Genomic DNA, 19,625 nt, shown 5'->3' with positions numbered 1-19,625 from the left:
TGTGATCTTTTTTCAAAGTTGATGTTATCAAAGTTTGTGGATAAATATTTATATGTTAGAAATGAACATTGTCTTTCTTTCTCCCAAAGGTGATTGAATTTTCCAATGTTAGTGTTCTTTTCATAGTTAAAATGGGGAAGTGAAATCCCTATCCCAAAGGATAGGGATACAATTTTAGTTATAACTCTTATTTAGAACATATTGATGATATTACACATTTTAATATTGTGGTTCATATTTTTAAATTTTGTATTTAGTGTGTTGTTATTATTGCCCTAGCGGCATGGCCATTCCCTCAAGTTATTTTTCTTCCATCCCAATTATTACTAGTGACTACTATCAAAAATGGATTAAGGAATTAGAATTGCATTTGGGTCTTCTTAACTTAGCCTTGGTACTCAGGGAGCCTAAGGCACTATTTGATAACGTTTCTGCTGTTTTTGTATCTAGAAACATCAGAAACGACTTTTCACGTTTCTGAAAGCAAAAATAGATTTTTTTTGTGTTTGATAAACCTGTAATTGAAACATTTTTTGCAGACATAATGCCACTAAAAAATCCAATGGTATCATCAGATGCCTAAAAGGGAGAGACGATTCGGATTTTAGGTTTAAATAGTTGAGAGATTTACTGGCCACAACAGCCTTTTTTTAATTTTAATTCGTTTCTAGAAACAATGAAACAAGTAGGACTAGTTTCATCAAAGTCATTTTTATAATTGTAAATAGACATAAATTTTGATTTATATTTATAGAAATGGGTGAAATGGAACAACTTTATCAAACGCTTTTAGGTTATTTCTCCATTTCTGAGAACAAGAAAATACAGAAACGACAGAAAAAGAACGTTGTCAATCGGTGCCTAAACCTAACCCTTTCACAAACATAAAGGCTACTTGAGAAAAGACCAAGTTTAAGAAATGGGACAATACAAATAGAAAGTGCATAATGGTTGTGAAAAAGGCAGTTCTTGGAATTATACGTGGAAACATTGAAATAAAAAATACTACTGAAGAATTCTTGGATGCTGTTAGAATTTAACAAGAAAGTTGAGATAAGTATATTGATGACCAACATATTAAATGCAAGGTATGATGGAAATGAAAGTGTTAGGCAATACATTTTGGGCTTAGCTATTGATGCTAGTGAGCTTAAGCATCTTAGGATATAGATCGATGACAAGCTTGTTGTTCTCATTGCACTGAATACACTCCCTAGTCAATATAAGGTTATTCAAACCATCTATATTGCACTAAAGGAGAATTGGAGCTTAAATGAGCTTATTTCTATTTGTACTCAAAATGAGGAAAATTGAAATAAAATAAGATTGAGAGTGGAAATGCAACATTCCATAAGGGATCTACTGGTGGACCAAGCAGAAGGAACAAGAAGTTTTCCAAAAAAAATAATTTTAAGCCATATGACAAAACTAAGGGCCCTCAAGAGTTTGAGACATCTCAGAATGCTAAGGATTCCATAGATGAAGAGAAAACAAACAATATAGAGTGTTACTAGTGCCACAATAAAGGACATATCAAGGACTGTGACATTTTCAAGAATTGATTAGAAAAGAAAATTAACTTTGGGGTTGATGGAGGATGCTAAGAAAGGATGAGGTGGAATGTTCTTTAGCAAATGAAGTGAGTAGAGGTTGACGCCATTATAGCTAGGATTTTTTTAAATTCAAACATTTTATATTGAATCATTTGAAATGCTTGGTTAATAGTAATATTTATTTCTTGTAGACTATTTGTTTATGGTTAAGACTTTAGTCTATGCTTTAAGGCACAGTTTGATGGATAATGATTATATTGCTTTGCTATTTTGTTTATATTATGCAAGGTTATTTCATTTTTTGACTACTTTATATTTCATTTGAGCATGGTTTATAGGTAATAATTGCCACAGTTATAGGGAGTTTTTGCCACAGTTCAAATGCAATGTTTGTCACAGTTTATAGGCAGAGAAAGCCACAGTTTGATACTAACCCTAGATAAAAGGCAGTTTGCCATAGTAAGGGTTAATATCACAGTTAAAGATCTACATGGAATGATAACAGTGTTATTTGAAGATATATCATTATTTCCATGTTAATATCCCACATAAATTTGTATTGATAAATTTACTTATGTTTGTAATAATAAAAAAATATATTTCATATATTGAGGTGTATCTTCTGTTGTTCCTCAATACAAGTGGTTTTTTAAGTGAATCACAGTAAAAATGATTAATGTAATGGGATTATATGGCCACACCAATTTAAAAGATATCTTTATAATCAATATAACTCAAGTGATAGATTGTTGGAATCATGGGCTTTATTAATTATTCGGATTGATTAAATAAGTGAGAGTCAAATTACATAATCGGTTCGCTTCACTCTCTAGTTTAAGGATATGCTAGCCCAACCCATTATAGTTTAGAGTTTTTGGTCCAGATAGTATTATATTTACTAGGTTTTGGGTCCTTACAACCATCATTTGTTCTCTTCCACTTTGCCACATAAGTGAGAAAACTCAAGAGGTTTAAGGGGTAGTAGAAGATCCATAAACAAAAGAAGAGAATTGCATTGATTTCATCTTCAGCATACTAGGTGCAAGGTACACATCGCTCTTCAATGAATGGATAACACTGGATCTTCTATGAAGATCACAATCCCTCAAGATGCATATAAAGAATGCCTGAATGGTTTCATTTATGCTCTCATTGGTCATACAGATTTTTGATTTATTGTAATGAATGATATTCGAAAGGAGACCTCAGAAGCATGGAATCTGAAGGGTAGAGTGGCTCTAGCACCTATGGGAATGGGATTTATCCTATTCAAGTTCAAACATGAGAATGATATGGCTAGTACTTGGGGGGAAGTCCTGTCAAGCTAGGTGGACAGATTGTAAGATTTCAAAGTGGTGACCTGATTCCAGCGTCCATGTAATCATGTTGCTAAGAAGCTAGTATGGATTCGTCTCCTAGACCTGCCCTTGGAGTATTAGCATGAAAAGATTCTTTTGACTATGGGTAAGGCTGCAAGAAGGCCTCTTGCGATTGACTAGCGAATCCAGAATGTCTCAATGGGTAGTTTTGCATGTTTTCTGGTAGGTATTGAAGTGGATGTTATTCGCCATGAGATTCAGGTTGAAAAGAAGCAGCCAGGTTGAGAAGATTTGTTTTGGTTTAAGCTAGACATCATATACGAAGACAGAATTGGACATTGTGGACTTTACAAGAAGGTTGGGCATGTCTTAGATAATTGTAGAGCTAAGAATGCAACCGATGAGAAAGAAGGAATATCTGTAGGTGGAAGGGGGTATCTCGGGGGCTATTTTCATTGAGGACGGAGCTAGAAGACGAATGGAGGTTGACTGGGATAAGGGCTCTCAAGCGTAGTCCAAAAAATCTTGGCATGCAATTAAATCAGGGATTGGGTTCCCATTCTGGGAATGACTTTTCTAATTCAGTAAATACTCCCTTGTTGGACGGTGCCCATGTGGATCCAGCTCCAACTATGCATTCCTTGTCTTGTGGGAGTTGAAGTTGTAATTTCAGTAGGAAATTCTAACAAGATTGATAATAATTTGGGTGTTGGGACCGCATTGTTGGGATCTAGTTCTTGTAGGTCTTTTGGGGTGGGTTCTACCCATGGATTTGTTCTCTCATTATGTTGGTGAGAAGTCTAATTACGTTGCTGAGGTGCGCGTAGAACCTGTAGGGGTAGTAAGCTATCCTGGTGGTGAGGCGTCTGAATTAACACTCGTATCTCTGAACCTTCTCGTCTTGTTGATGAGGGGCTTTGGGCTTGAGTGTCCCTCTATGCTTTGATGCTGCCCAAGAGGTAAGCCAACGAGGAAGAGGCGGCGGTGCATTAGCGGGGGCTATTGTCACGATCATGTGGTTTCGCAAATTCCTACAAGTGCTATTCAAAGTGGTGCTTTGATTTTTCATCATGCTGAGATTTCAGCCATTGATGACACGACAAGAGCTATGAAAAATAATGAAGGTATAGAGACTATTAGAAGAAGAAAGGAGAAAGTCCATAGTAACGCAGAGCATACTAGAAGTTCTAATTGCATTGCTATCTCAAGAAAGTGATAATGTGTGTTCTCTTTTAGAACATTAGAGGTTTTAAGAAGGTTGTTACTCGCACAGCTTTACCTTTACTAGTGAAGATCAGTGTTCTGACCTGATATGTTTGGCTGAACCCAAGATTGATGCTTCTACGTTTCCTTCACTATTTTTTAATAGACTTGGCTATGAAGCAGATCGTTACATAATGAGAAAATGATAAGGTTCCAAACCTTTGGATCATATGGAGGTGTGAATTAATTGTAAAAACCATATGTTATCTCTGCTTCAGATCAGCAAATATCAGTGAAGGTGGAATGAGGAAACTATAGTGTGATTGTGTCTGTGGTTCACGCAAACTGTCTTAGAGCCATGGTTTTAAGTATCTTCGATACCGATACGATACCTTCCGATACGTATCTTAAATTTAACCAGCCGATACGATACACACCGATACGATACATGGAATTTTTAAAATCCTTTCGTATCGATATATATCTTACAATGCATACCGATATGCATCAATATACCACCAATACACATCGATACGATATGATATGCCTCGATACGACTTTATGAAAAATATAAAATTGAGGTAAAATGTACGTTTCAGTATGTATTGGTACGTATTGGTGAGTATCGGTATGTATATATCGACACGTATCGGTGAGTATCGATATATATATCGGTACGTATCTGTGAGTATCGGTATGTATCGATGAGTATCGGTATGTATCGGTGAGTATCGATACGTATCGATGAGTATCGGTATGTACCGATACAGTGCGCTACGGTCATATAATGGCCAAGATGGGTAATTTTTCAGAAAAACACGATTTTTTGAAGGGTTTTTGTTCCAAAGTTGCTGTCAGGTTGGGAACAAGGATTTTACATTTATGGGACAACTACAAACCTTGAATTCTTAGTACAATACCCTCAATTTAGTGTTTATGCATAATATATGTTATCAATAGTTTTTTTTAACAAATTCTTTATGCAAAAGTGTTTAAAAAAATGTTTCATATCCATTTATGTGTGTATCTTTAACGTATCTTAGTGTATCTCCGATACGATACGATACCCTTCGATACGTATCTTAATTTTGACCGACCGATACAGCGACCAATACCGATACTTTAATCCTTGCTTAGAGCACATTGGCGGGATCTTTGGGTCGACCTGGCTGCGGTTTCCTCCCAAGCTAACCCCTGGTTGATGGTTGGCGACTTCAATACCACCCTTGCCTCTCATGAGAAAAGGGGGCCGGGATCTTTTAGTATGGACTCGGCAACAGAATTTGAGACAATGATTGATGCATCCTCAATGATTCAGATCTCATCTCAAGGAAGAAAATTCACTTGGTCGTATAACAGACAACTAGGTAATGTCATGGTTGTCTTGGATATAAGTTTATGTAATAATATTTTGCTAACCCACTTTCAGGACTGTCGTAAGTGGTTCTTCCCAGAGTGTGTTCAAATCACTTTCCCCTTATCACTTCATCCCAGAAGGTGCCAAAGCCAAAAAAATTCCCATTTCATATGCACAAATTCTAGATGGAGGAGGAGACCTTTATGCAGATGGTTAAAGACTCTTGGCAGCAACTGATTTTAGGTGATGTCATTCTTTCTCTGGCGCAAAAAGTGAGGACTGAAGTAGCCCCTGAAAGCTTGGCCTAGAGTAACTTTTCCAAATTTTGAGAGGGAATTAGTAAAGGCTAAGGATGTGTTATCAGCAGTCATGAGCAAATAGAAGCACGAGGTCTTGATGATTCTTTATTTTCCTTAGAGGCAGACGCCAAAATTGTTTATCTAGAAGGCGCTGCAAAATCATGAGAAGCTATGGCGAAAAAATCCAGAATTCAATGGATTATGCAAGGGGATTGCAACTCAGTTTTTCCACCCTATATGAAAATCAAGAGGGAAAAAAGCACCATTTGAAGGATGAAAAAGGCAGATTTGTTACTTCTTATTGATTGAGAGGGCATTGCTAGATATACGGAAAGTTATTTTAAAGATTTTCGTAAGTCCACTCCTTTGGTGAACCACTCAAAGTTGTTGGACTACATTCCCCAGATAATAGATGAGGTAGACCTTCTCACTCTAGATAGGGTTCCAGGTCCGACTGAAATCAAAAAGCAGTGTGGGACCTTGATCCTGAGAGCTTGTCTGGCCCTGATGGGTTCTCTGGTGTGCTTTTCTTCATTGTTGGGAGATAATATTTGTTGACCTGTGTAATGTTGTAGCAGAGTTTTTTTAGAAGAGGGTCAATGCCAAGAGGAATTAATAATAATTTCTTAGCTCTGATTCCTAAGGTGGTTGGGGCGGAGTCCTTGGACAGGTTCAAACCTCTCTGCATGGGGATATTTTTCTGCAAAATTCTTTCTAAGATTATGGCTACAAGGATGTTGCATTTGCTTCCTCGATTAGTCTTGGATGAGCAACGAGCTTTTCAGAAAGGGTAAGTTTTTCAAACTAACATAAGCATGGCATCTAAATTAGCTAACTTAATGTTCTCTTCTACAAGAGGGGGTGGTTTGGTGTTAAGATAGACATTCATAAGGCATTTAATACAATTTCGTGAGACTTTCTACTTCGAGTTCTGGACCTACCAAATTCTATCTTCATTTAGAATTTTCATTCTCCTCAATGGTGGACCAATGGGTTATTTTGGTGTAGAAAGAGGCCTCCGTCAGGGTGATCCTATGTCTCCCACTCTATTCATATTAGCTGAAGAAGTGCTATATCGAGGGTTGAGAGATATTCTGGATGGGGGGGAAATTAGGGCTCTGCAAGGTCCAAGAGTCATTATGGTCCTAGGGCATCTCCTGTTTGCTAACACTATCTTCATTTTCATGAATAGCTCTATAAGGTATGTTAGCAATGTTTCTATTTTTTTATTCGTAATCAAGAATTTTTGAGGTCAAAGAATGAATTTGAAAAAAAGGAAGTTATTTCTTAGTAGGGTTTCTCCTCCAAGGTGAAATAACCTAGAGCAGGGGATGAATAGGTTATCCTAGTGAAATTACCTCTGCGAATTATGGTTCCCAAAATGTGATTGCTGAATAAAAATGCAGAATAATAAAATACTTACAATCACACAACACCAAGTTTTATAGTGGTTTGACTCAACTCGAGTCTAGTCCACTCTCTACAAGTTCCACTTGTAAGGTATTCCACTAACTCTCCCTTTCAGTACAATAGGTAGTGTAGAAAACCTTTACAGAATCTTGCTTAGGACAAGAATATCTTTATAATCTCTTTCTAGGTAGAGAAACACCTCTTACAATCCCGTTTCACGATGGAGAGTCACCCAAATCTTTTTAGGATAAGAGGATCCTTACACAATCCTAATTACAATCTAGGAAAATGTAAAAACAACAGAATTAATTAAGTAGAATAAATGGTTCGAGTTTACCTCATGCAGTGCATGCAAAAATGAATATGCAAGTATAACTTTGAATGCACCTTTTTGAAGTCTCCCCAAGGTGTGGGATGTTGAGAGAGACTTGGCTGAAGTCTTTTGAGTTCTTAGAGAATGTGTTTGATTTCAATAAAAACGCCAATGATAATAGCAGTTGAAACTCACAAATGCCTTTGATATGATTGCTTAGAGCTCTGTCAATTGTTAATTATTAAAGTCATTAGTGGGGTATTTATATAGGTAGAGGCTAGGCTTAATTAGGGTAATGAAATCACCCAATTTGGAAGGAGAATATTCTCTAACGGATAGAAAAATTTTCAATCAGCAGTTGCCGCTTCCTGGCTCAGCTATGAGAAACTAGCCATTAGACTCATAATATAGCCATTGGAGTCTTTGGAGGGTCAACCGGTAGTTATCGCTTCCAATCGGAAGTTATCGATTGCTCTCTGTGAGCTATTTAAATCACAGGCAAGTGATCTGAAACTAATCAAGCTAGCCATTTCAATTTCTAAAAAATCAGACAGTTGTCAGTTCCCATCCGACAGTTACCAATTCACTTCTGTTCATAGCGTCTGATGGAAAAACCATCACAGAGGTGAAGCGGCAGTTGTCGGTTCCCATCCGACAGTTGCTGGTTGACCTCTGTTTTATGTTTTAACTGTCTGGCAGTCACACAAAGGATTTAGAATGCCTTGGGATGATATGTTAAGGATTTTGTTGGGATTTAAAATATAACCACAAGCGTATGGATCAGTGTAGCTATGGGTCGAACATAGGGAAAGCAGCAACCACTTTATTTTTGGTTTCTTTTAATAATGCGAAAGTGAACCAATTAATGGTTGTAATCTAATTTTAACTACCATCCTAAACATATGTATCTAAGATAACGTCCTAACCATTCTTCATCTAAGAATTTAAATAAGCAAGCCACGCAATTAAAATTAAATAAATAAATAACTGAAAATAAACAACCCACGCAATTAAAAAGCAATGACGGAAAAAAAATGCTAAAATAAAAATAAAGTAAAAGAAAGGGGATAAAGTTAGAGAGAGGCTCACAAGTAGGTTTCTCTACTTAGCCCGAGGAATGCATCATAATATAAGCTTCCCTACTTGATTAGAAAGTCCCTCTTACAAGGGTTACTCTACTTGGCTTTAGGGAAAGAGAGACAATTAAAATAAAAATAGTAAAATGATGGTTCTATGGCTAGGAGGGGCAAAGCCAACGCATACACTAGCCATGAGCCTTGGGAGAAAGGGAAAGCAATAATGTAACGACTAAAATTAAAATCCTAAATTAAGAAAGAAAGGGTAGTCAAAAGAGGGAATGAAAGGGGGGAGAGAAGACTATTAAAAAAGCCCACCACCTGAATCAATGCTTGAACTTGAAAGCTTGGGTGATTAGAGATACTGCCAACCTTAAAAATCAGATCTGGAATGAACCAAATCTCAAATTTCTAGGCCTAGCGAAAACGAATCTTGAAAAAAAAAAACTGAACTTGAAAAAGAGATGCCCAACGGCTCATGATCTTGTCACCTAGATCTAAGCCTAAAACTATAACTTAAAAATTACAACTCAATTGCATAAATCATAAACATAAAAGGCTGAATAAAAATAAAAGAGTGCTTGCATTAATTGAAAAAAACAGCTATTACAAAAGTGATTGAATAAAAAACAAAGAAGAACTAAAACTAAAGAGAGTGAGAGAGAGAGTGCAACTAAAAAAAAACCTAGAAGAATAATGAAGTGTCTCCCCTCCTCTTATATGAGTTGTATTTATAAGGAATGGGGAGATAGATTAACAGATTTCTCTTTCCTAAAAGGGAAAACCCCACAATCCCACAATTGGTAGGTGAGATATTTTAAGACCAAAAGTGCAAAGGTGGAGGAGAGAGAAGAGAGAAATAAACTTGGGGAAATTTCCTATAATTTTTTTTTACTTATTTTCTTTCTTTCTTTTTTTCTCTTCTTTTTTTTTTCTCTCTTCAAATCTTATGCACAACCCTTGTTGGCTGATTTTTTTTTCTTGGATGATTTTCCTTCATGCTTTGTGTGATTTGGACAATCTTTTGATGATGATGTGGATGAGTAATTCTCTATAAAAAAGATAACCATGAGATTCAAACTTGAGACCTCCTGGTGAGCAAAGGAATTTTACACACCATAGCTCACCAACTACACTAGGTAGTTATTATTAGAAAGATATGACGTCTGATAATGTTGAAGGCCATTAAAATACAAAACCTATAAAAAAAGAATAAAACCCCAGGTAGCTCTATTCTAAATATGTAAAATGCATGCTTTATTATCTAAGTTTCACACATAAATGTGCTCTTCAAAATTTCCCTACACTTATACTTTTCTAGTCCTCAAGCAAAACAAAAAGAAAAAGAATAAAAACAAAAAACCTAACTCACTTTCATAGGAATCACGGTTGCAATTAGCATGTGCAACAAGCCTTTAAACCCCTAGGTCACCCCTAGTAGATGAGTTGTGTCTCGTGGGTGTTTGCAGTGAATATACACCCAAAATTCTAAATAAAAAAATCCTAACCTTGGCTAAAGGTAAGGGCCAACCGATCCGGAGCAAAGATAATTCCTCTTACAAGGGATCCGCACGTTTGAACTTTTATTGCCCCATATCAATTCCAGGCACTAGTATATTTCTTAATTTGGAACTCACTTCGTCTCTTCCAAAACATCCTTATCTTAAGGCTAAACCACTTGTGAAGAAATAGGGAACCAAGGACTAAGGCGTTGGAGTGTTTTTTACCAAACATATTACCAAGCATTAATGACATTTGCACATTTTTTTTCTTTTTTTGCTTGATAAACTCTATTCTACTCCACTAATTTTTGCCTGAATGACATGGCAGAGCAAACAATAGACACCCAAGTTACTATGTAGTTTCGCTTTTTTCATATGCCCACAAAGATAGTGATGCTAGAGTTCCTTCAGAAGTTTTCTCCCTAGGAATTTTGATCAAGACACCACGCTTCATAATGCCTTGTCCAGTTCTAAGGGAATCAACTCTTACACTTCTTTATACGACATTTCACACTTCATTTAAAATTGTGCATTTGTCAACTCATGCCAAATTAAACAGAATGTCTCAACTCCAAATCAAAAGTATTAGGAACCCATAGACTTACATATGGTCTAACACCATAAAACAGTGGTCTCTTATTTTTCAAAAAAAAGTCCCATCTGAAGACACAAGCTTGTTTCTTTCTTCTCAACAAGGTTCTTATACATTCAAAATGGGTACCTTAATTAAAACTTTTATTTTCATACGTCAAGCAACCGAATGGTATGATCATTAGCCAAAAGTCAAAGTAGAATGTCATCCTTAGTAAGCTCAAAAACAAAAAGAAAAACAAACAAAACAAAATGAAAAAAATAAAAACTAGTTTTCCTCCTCCGCACTTAAGTCATGTAATGTCCTCAATGCATGGAAAGAATTAAAAGTAAAGATAAAGCATGGGGGTTATACATGATTAAAAGTTAGTCATCAGTATAAAGAGGTTCATAGAGATCTATGACCTCTTCACTATCAGTAGTAAGAAACTCGAGGAACGGTTTCAAATGCTGACCATTAACCTTTGAAACTACCCCTGTTCCTGGATTCAGAATCTCCACAGCCCCATAGGGATATACATTATGGATAATAAACGGGCCATCCCATCAGGATCTAAGCTTACAAGGAAAAAGATGCAATTGAGAGTTGTACAATAAGACCTTATCACCAATTGTAAAATATTTGTGCAGAATGTGCTTATCATGGAAAACTTTAGTCTTTTCCTTGAAAATCTTAAAACTTTTATAGGCATCATTTTTTAGTGCCTCCAACTCAAATAGTTGGAGCCTATAATGAATTCCTTTATCAGACAAATCAAAGTTGATCTTCTTCATGGCCCAAAAGGCCTTATACTCCAACTCAACTGGTAAGTGACAGGCTTTTCCATACACCAAACAGTAGAAAGACTGATCAAGGTCGGTCTTGAATGTAGTCCGATGAGCCCACAAGGCATCAATGAGCCTAAAGGACTAATCCTTACGATTGGGATTAATAGTTTTCTCCAAGATTTGTTTGATTTGCCTATTAAACACCTCCACTTGGCCACTAGTTTGGGGATGATAAGGTGTAGATAACTTATAGGTGATCCCATATTTTTTCATTAAGGTCTCAAAAGGTCGATTACAAAAATGAGTACCCCTATCACTAATTATTGCACGTGGTGTACGAAACTGAAAAAAGATGTTTTCTTTAAGAAACTGGACCACCACTTTGTGGTCATTAGATTTATAAGATATGACCTCTATCCATTTAGAAACATAATCAAAGGTAAAAAATATGTACAAATCCCAAAAGAATTAGGGATTGGTCCTATGAAATCGATGCCCCATATATGAAAGAGCTCAACTACTAAAATAGGGCTGAGTAGCATCATGTTTCTCTTATTGATACGACCAAAAGATTGGCAGGTGGGCCAAGCCTTGTAAAAATTAAAAGCATCTCTAAAAAGAGTGGCCTAATAAAATCCGCATTAGAGAACCTTTGTAATAGTCTTCTTAGGTTCAAAGTGTCCACCATATGCATGATCATGGAAAAAAGATAAGAGTAAGTGTTGCTCATGATCATGCACATAACGTCTGATAATTTGGTTAGAAAAAACTTTAAAAAGATAAGGATCTTCCCAAAAGAAATGCTTAACTTAGGAAAGGAAACGATACCTATCTTCAGTGGACCAGTGATTCGGAGTCACACTTGAAACTAAGTTGACAATGTCAGCAAACCATGGTTCACTAAACACTGCAAGTAACTATTTATTTGGAAAATTCTCGTTAACTGGAGAATCGATAGCCAAGGAATTGGGAAGCCAGGATAAATGGTCTGCAATTAGGTTTTCAACTTCTTTCTTAGCTCTAATTTCCAAATTAAACTCTTACAAAAGTAAAACCCATCTAATGAGACGGGCTTTGGCATCCTTCTTCTGAACAAGGTATCTAAGAGCAGAATGATCAGTATATACCACCACATGTGACCTAACTAAGTAAGACTAAAACTTTTCTAATGCAAACATAACAACTAAAAATTCTTTTTCAGTAGTAGTATAGTTGAGTTGTGCATTATTTAGGGTCCTACTAGCATAGTAAATGATAGTGGGTAGCTTATTAATCATTTGTCCCAAAACCACTCCTATGAACAAATCAGAAGCATCACACATCAGTTCAAAAGGTTTAATCCAAATAGGTGGTTAAACAATGGGTGCATAGATTAACTCCTTCTTAAGTTGCTCAAAGGATTCTAGGCATTCTTTAGAAAACTCAAAAGTTTAATCTTTGGCAAATAATGAAGTGAGAAGTCGGACTAACTGACTAAAATTCTTAATAAACCTTCTATAGAAGCCCGTATGCCCTAGAAAAGACTGAACATCCTTAAAAGATTGAGGAGGTGGAAAATTATCAATAAAATCCACTTTGGCTCTATCTACCTTAATTCCCTCATTGGATATTACATGACCTAAAACAATCCCAGATTTAACCATAAAATGGCATTTCTCCCAATTCAAAACTAAATTCTTATATATGCACCTTTTCAAAACTAGGGAAAGATGGTGAAGACATTCAGAATAAGAAGTCTCATGAATTGAAAAGTCATCTATAAATACTTCTAAGAATTTTTTAACCATGTCAGATAAGATGCTCATCATGCATCGTTAGAACATAGCAAGAGTATTACAAAACCTAAAGGATATATACCTGTAAGCAAATGTTTCATATGGGCATATAAAAGTGGTCTTATGTTGGTCCTTTAAAGCAATTGGGATCTAGTTATGGCTGGAATATCCATCAAGAAAATAACAATATTTATATTTCGCTAACCTCTCTAACATCTGGTCAATGAATGGCACTGGGAAATGGTCATTCCAGGTTGCCACATTAAGTTTCCTATAGTCATGCACACTCTCCACCCTGATTGAACACAGGTTGGAATCAATTCGTTATTAGCACTGAAAACTACAGTAACACCAGACTTCTTAGGCACTACATGAACTAGGCTTACCAATTGGCTATCAGAAATAGGATAAATTATTCCCTGACCCAAGAACTTTAGGATCTATTTCTTAATGGCTTCCATCATCACAAGGTAAGCTCTTCTTTGAAGTTCCGTGGATAGTTTGGAATCCTCCATAAGATGTATATGAAATTGCACAATAGAAGGACTTATACTCTTGATATCAATCATGGTCCAACCTAGGGCTTCGTTATTGTCTTTTAACACTTTAAGTAACTCTTCTTCCTAGCTAGAAGTTAAATTTGGAGAAATTATTACAATAAGAGTTTGGTCAGGCCCGAGGAAAGCATACCTCAAATTAGATGGCAGCTCCTTCAGATCTAGTTTAGGAGGCTCAACGATGGAAGGTTTGGGAATGGAATTGGAAAGGGGTCCTAAGGGCTCCACAAGTGTGTAAAGACTCAAGACTTTAGAAAATAAATTTTTACTATCATTATTCAACTCATCCATGCACTCTTGGAATTCTGAATCAAAATCAATATCAAAGTTGGTAATTAAATCATCAGAAAAATTTAGAAAATCCTCATGCATATTGATCTCTTCTTTCATATGTGGTTGCTTGCCTATTCTAAACATGTTAAACTCAACAACTTGATTGCCAAAAGAGAACCTTAGGAAACCATTTTGGTAATTGATTAAGATATTACTGGTAGCTAAGAATGATCTTCCTATAATTATTGGGATCTCATCCTTGGTTGAGAAGGGTTTGGTATCTAATACAATAAAATCAATAGGAAAAATAAATTCTCTCACCTTTAGTAAGACATCATCAATCATCCCTTTGGAAATCTTAACAGACCTATCTGCAAACTAAAGAGTAGTTCCAGTGGTTTTCAATTCTCCCAATCCTAGTTGCTTGTACACATGGTAAGGCAAAAGACTCACACTTGTGCCAATGTCAAGTAAAGTATGCTCAATGTAAGTGTTACCTATGACACAAGCTATGGTAGGACTCCCTGGATCCTTATACTTGGCTACTATAGGCTGAGTAATTATGAAACTAATGTTACTTGCCAAGAACGCATTTTTGGGCACACTAGTGATATATTTGTCAGTACACAAATCTTTTAGGACCTTTGCAAAGGTGGGGATCTGGGATATGGCATCCAAAAGAGGGATGTTCACTTCTACCTTTTTAAAGACTTCTAAAATTTCTTCTATGGAAGCAGTCTTCTTTTTGTTTACCAAGCGATTAGGAAATGGTATAGGAGGAACATAAGGACTATTAGGGATTTGCCCTTTTTTAAAAGAATCATTTTTTTTACTTCCTTAACCAAATCATCTTTAGTTTCAAAAGAATCTTTAGGTTCATCAGATGAACCTAAAACAAGAGGCATATTTGTGTCCTCAACTGAAGGAGAGTTAACAGGAGTAATGGATGAGAAAGTTAGGAACACTCTGTTGGTACTCTCTACCACTCTTAAGGGCATAAACAATATTACATTGGTTGGAGGGCCCTTGTTGGGTCTGGCCTTGTACTATATTCAGTGGTGCATTAGTTAGTGCTTGTGAACTAACAGGCTAATGATGCCTAGGGTTAGGCTCTGGTTAACTGGGTAAAGTTTCCTTCTCCCTCTCACACATAATTGAGGTAACTTGGATGAGTTCTCTCATAAGATTTTGATAGCTTGTCATGAGGAGGGTCATATTTTTTCTAAGTCACTTATTCTACTTGCCTCCCCAGTGTTGGTAAACCTAGGGGGTTGCTGAGAAGATGATAGGAGATGGGCCCTAGGAAAACTAACATGAAGTCCTACATTTGGAATAGGAAAAGTATTTTGGGAAAAAGATTGTTGTGTAAAGGGAGGCCTTTAGGGTACAGGTTGATCTTGATTATGAAAATTGGAAGGCCCTGCTTGGTTGCTCTAGTTTCAGGAGAAATTTGGATGATTTCTCCATCCTGAATTATAAGTACTAATATATGAATTATTATGATATAAGGCATTCAAACTTTCATTGGAAGTGCCCCTAAAGGTGTTGGGCCATTCTTCTATGACATGTCTAAGGGACTAACACCAAGCACAAATCTTAACCAAATTAATTGATGATGGTTCTCTAGGAACAATAGCCTCAATCCTCTTGATTAGACTATCCAAATGGGCTTCCTTGGCTACTATCCCATCCAAAAAATATCATTTAGCTCCTATTGTTCTTTCACTCTCTTAGGTTGATTCTCACTCACGGTTTTTGTCAATTAAGTCAAGTAAGAATTCCCATGACTTTCCTTCATCCGTAAAGGATGTGAATCCTTATGGCATATAGACTCTATCATTTGTTTAGTTTGGTAATCAATATCCTCGTAAATTATTTGATATAAACGCCGTAAGTCTAAGCCATGGTGAGGGCATTCTTAGAATAGATCTTTGAATCTCTCTATAAGTTTGAAAAAGACTCACTAGGTTTTTGCCTAAACTGAAGGATATCACTTCTAATCTTATTGGTCTTGTGAGTTGAGAAAAACTTCTTGAGGAAGGAAATTGTAAATTTCTCCCATATGGTTATGAAATTTGTGGGTAACCCATATAACCACTTCTTATCTTAGTATTTTAATGCAAAAGTGATGAACCTAAGCTTAACAACATCATCAGAAAGCTGTTGGATCTTAATTAGAACACATACCTCTTCAAATTCCTTTAGAAATAGGTATGCATCCTCAAAGGTCAGCCCATGGAAGTCAGGATTTGAGCTCAAAATTATTGCCCTGGACTTATGGTAGAATAATGCAGGAAGGTTGGGATGTTCTAGTAGGGTAGAACCTATCTTTCTGAGATTTAGGTGGAGGGTGTTATTGGTCTCCCATATTGAAAGGTTTTAAAGATAGCAAACGTATATGGTCACTACTTGTTGGATCTCTTCTTTCTAATCGATTCTTATTATTATATACCCACCTAACACTCATGTAACAGAAAACTATCCACAACTAGAGTAATCCAAGCACAAAAGAATGGAAAGAAAAAGTTTTTTTTTGAGAGTTTATCTGCAGGGATTCGGGGTTGCTAGGTCAATTCCTGAGGTATTGCTACAGGGCGAAACCTGTCTTTATCATACTGTGAGACTTGGCGACCTCCACCGATACAACTATTATTGTAAGTTGTTCTTCTCCGGAATTAAATGGAAGAAAAAGAAAAACAAAATAAAGCAAACAAAACACCCCGATTTATCAAAAAAAGTGAAAAATAAGATGGAACTGTCTCCTCCACAACGGCACAAAAAACTTATTAGGATTTAAAATGCAACCACAAATGTACGGATTAGTGTAGCTACGAGTCAAACACAGGGAGAACAGTCACTTTATTTTTGGTTTTTTTTAATAATGCGAAAGTGGACTAATTAATGATTGTAATATAATACTAACTATCGTTCTAAACATATGTATCTAAAATAATGTCCTAACCATTCTTTATCTGAGAATTTAAATATGTAAGCCACTATTGAGATTTAAAATGTAACCGCAAGCGTATGGATCAGTGTAGCTATGGGTCGAACATAGGGAGAGTAGCCACTTTATTTTTTTATTTCTTTTAATAATGCGAAAGTGAACTGATTAATGGTTGTGATCTAATTCTAATTACCGTCCTAAACATATGCATCTAAACAATGTCCTAACCATTCGTCATCTAAGAATTTAAAGACGCAAGCCATGTAATTAAAAATTAAATAAATAAATAAATAACTGAAAATAAACAACCCACATAATTTAAAAAAAATAAAGAAAAAATTGTTGAAATAAAAATAAAGTAAAAGAAAGGGGAGAAAGCTAGAGAGAGACTCACAAGTAGGTTTCTCTACTTAGTCCGAGAGATGCATCATAGTATGAGCTTTCCTACTTGACCAGAGAGTCACTCTTATAAGGGTTACTCTACTTGGCTTTAGGGAAAGGGAGACAATTAAAATAAAAGTAATAAATTGATGGTTCTATGGCTAGGAGGGGCAAAGCCAACACATACGCTAGCCATGAACCTTGGGGGAAAGGGATAACAATAATATAATGACTGAAATTAAAATCATAAATTAAGAAAGAAAGGGTAGTCAAAAGAGGGAATGAGAGGGGGGGGAGAAGACTACTGAAGGAGTCTACTTACTTGAATCAATGCTTGAACTTGAAAGCTTGGGTAATTTGAGATACTACCAGTACTAAAAACCAAATCTAAAATAAAACAAATCTGAAATTTCTAGTATTAGAGAAAAAATTCTTGAAAAAAACTGAACTTGAAAAAAAGAAATGCTCCACGGCTCGTGATCTTGTCACCTAGATCTAAACCTAGAACTATAACTTTAAAAATTATAACTCAATTGCATAAATCATAAACATAAAAGGTTGAATAAGAATAAAAAAGTGCTTGCATTAATTAACATAAAAAACTATTACAAAAGTGATTAAAGCAAAAATAGAGAAGAACTAAAACTAAAGAGTGAGAGAGGGAGAGAGAGAAGAAAACTAAGCATAAACTAGAAAATAAACTAAGGGGAATAATAAAATAGGAGGGGGGAGGAAGGGGCTTTTATAGGGTTTTTTCTTGTCTCCTTTCTTCTACAAGTCTTCTTTAAGAAAAGAAAAAAAATTAAATTAAATTAAATCTTGGTAAAAATCCTCATTCTCTGAGATATTGTGTGAGGAAAGAGAGAATTCGTTTCCAAAATTAACAAATTCTATGCTTTCCTTATAATATTCTCTAATATCTTACAATCTTGATTAAATCAGAAAGGAATCTCTGTATAGCATCTTCAAGATCTTGTGAGGTGGCAAGGAGAGAAAATAATCTTCAGAATTTTGTAAGAGAGAGGATGTGGTACCAATGAGTGGGTCCCACCTTTGGACTGGTTCTTGATTCACGTTAAGTACTTTCTCTTGCAGACTTAGAAATTAAAAAAAAAATGAAAAATAAAACTAGTACTATCGAAAGTGGGGCAAAATATACACTTATATCCCTAAGATTTCACACATTATTATGCTCATCAAATTCTCCCATACTTGACTTTTGCTCGTCCTCGAGCAAGATAAATAAATAAGAAAATGAAAGAAAAAGTCTAATTCACTTTCGTAGGAATCACAGTTGCATTTAGCATGTGCAACAAGTCGTTAAACCCCTAAGTTACCCTAGTGGACGAGTTATGTCTCGTGGGTGTTTGTAGTGAATATTCATACAAAAATTTAGAATAAATAAATCCCAACCTTGGCTAAAAGTAAGGCTTATACCGATCCAGAGCAAAGATAATTTTTCTTATAAGGGACCCCCACACTTGAACTTTTATTTCCCTTGATCAATTCCAGGCACTAGCATATTTCTTAATTTGGAACTCACCTCGTCTCTTTCAAAACATTCTTATCTTAAGGCAAAATCACTTGTGAAGAAATAGGAAACCAATGGCTAAGGCGTTGGAGGTTTTTTGACCAAAACATATTACTAAGCATTAATGACATTTGCATATTTTTTTTTCTCCTTCTTTTTCGCTTAAACTCTATTCTACTCCACTACTTTTCGCCTGAATGACATGGTGGAACAAACACTAGACACCTAAGTTACTATGTAGCTTTGCTTTTTGCATATGCCCATAAAGACAGTGATGCTAGAGTTCCTTCAGAAGTTTCCTCCCAAGGAATTTTGATTAAGACACTACGTTTCCTGAGGCGTAATGTCCTGTCTAGTTCCAGGGGAATCAACTCTTATTCTTCTTTATACCACATTTCACATTTCATTTAAAATTGTGCATTTTTCAACCCATGCCAAATTAAAAAGAATGTCTCAACTCCAAATCAAAAGTACCCATTGAGTTACATATGATCCTACACTATAAAATAGGGGTCTCTTATTTTTCAGAAGAAATTCCCATCTTAAGACACATGCTTGTTTCTTTCTTCTCAATAGGGGTTTTATACGTTCAAAATGGGTACCTTAGTCAAACTTTTATTTTCACACATCAAGCAACCGAATGGTATGATCATTAGCCAAAATCCAAAGTAGGACTTCATCCTTTAGCAAGCTCAAACAAAAAAAAAAAAAAAAAACAAAAAGAAAAACAAATAAAATAAAGTAGAAAAAGCAGAAACTGGTTTCCCTCG

At 35.8% G+C, this 19,625-nt stretch overlaps 1 non-coding gene across 1 annotated transcript; it reads left to right on the top strand.

Moving 5' to 3' along the window:
- The first annotated feature begins 15,894 nt into the window (after nucleotides 1-15,894).
- Nucleotides 15,895-16,000, top strand: LOC122071533. Its single transcript, XR_006138202.1, has one exon. It is a non-coding gene; the product is annotated as a small nucleolar RNA R71 (small nucleolar RNA).
- The last annotated feature ends 3,625 nt before the right edge of the window (nucleotides 16,001-19,625 follow it).

This window comes from Macadamia integrifolia, unplaced genomic scaffold, assembly GCF_013358625.1.
Source record: "Macadamia integrifolia cultivar HAES 741 unplaced genomic scaffold, SCU_Mint_v3 scaffold_252A, whole genome shotgun sequence".
NCBI lineage: Eukaryota > Viridiplantae > Streptophyta > Magnoliopsida > Proteales > Proteaceae > Macadamia > Macadamia integrifolia.
The sequence above is the reverse complement of the archived record's forward strand: the minus strand, read 5'-3'. Positions and strand labels throughout refer to the sequence as shown.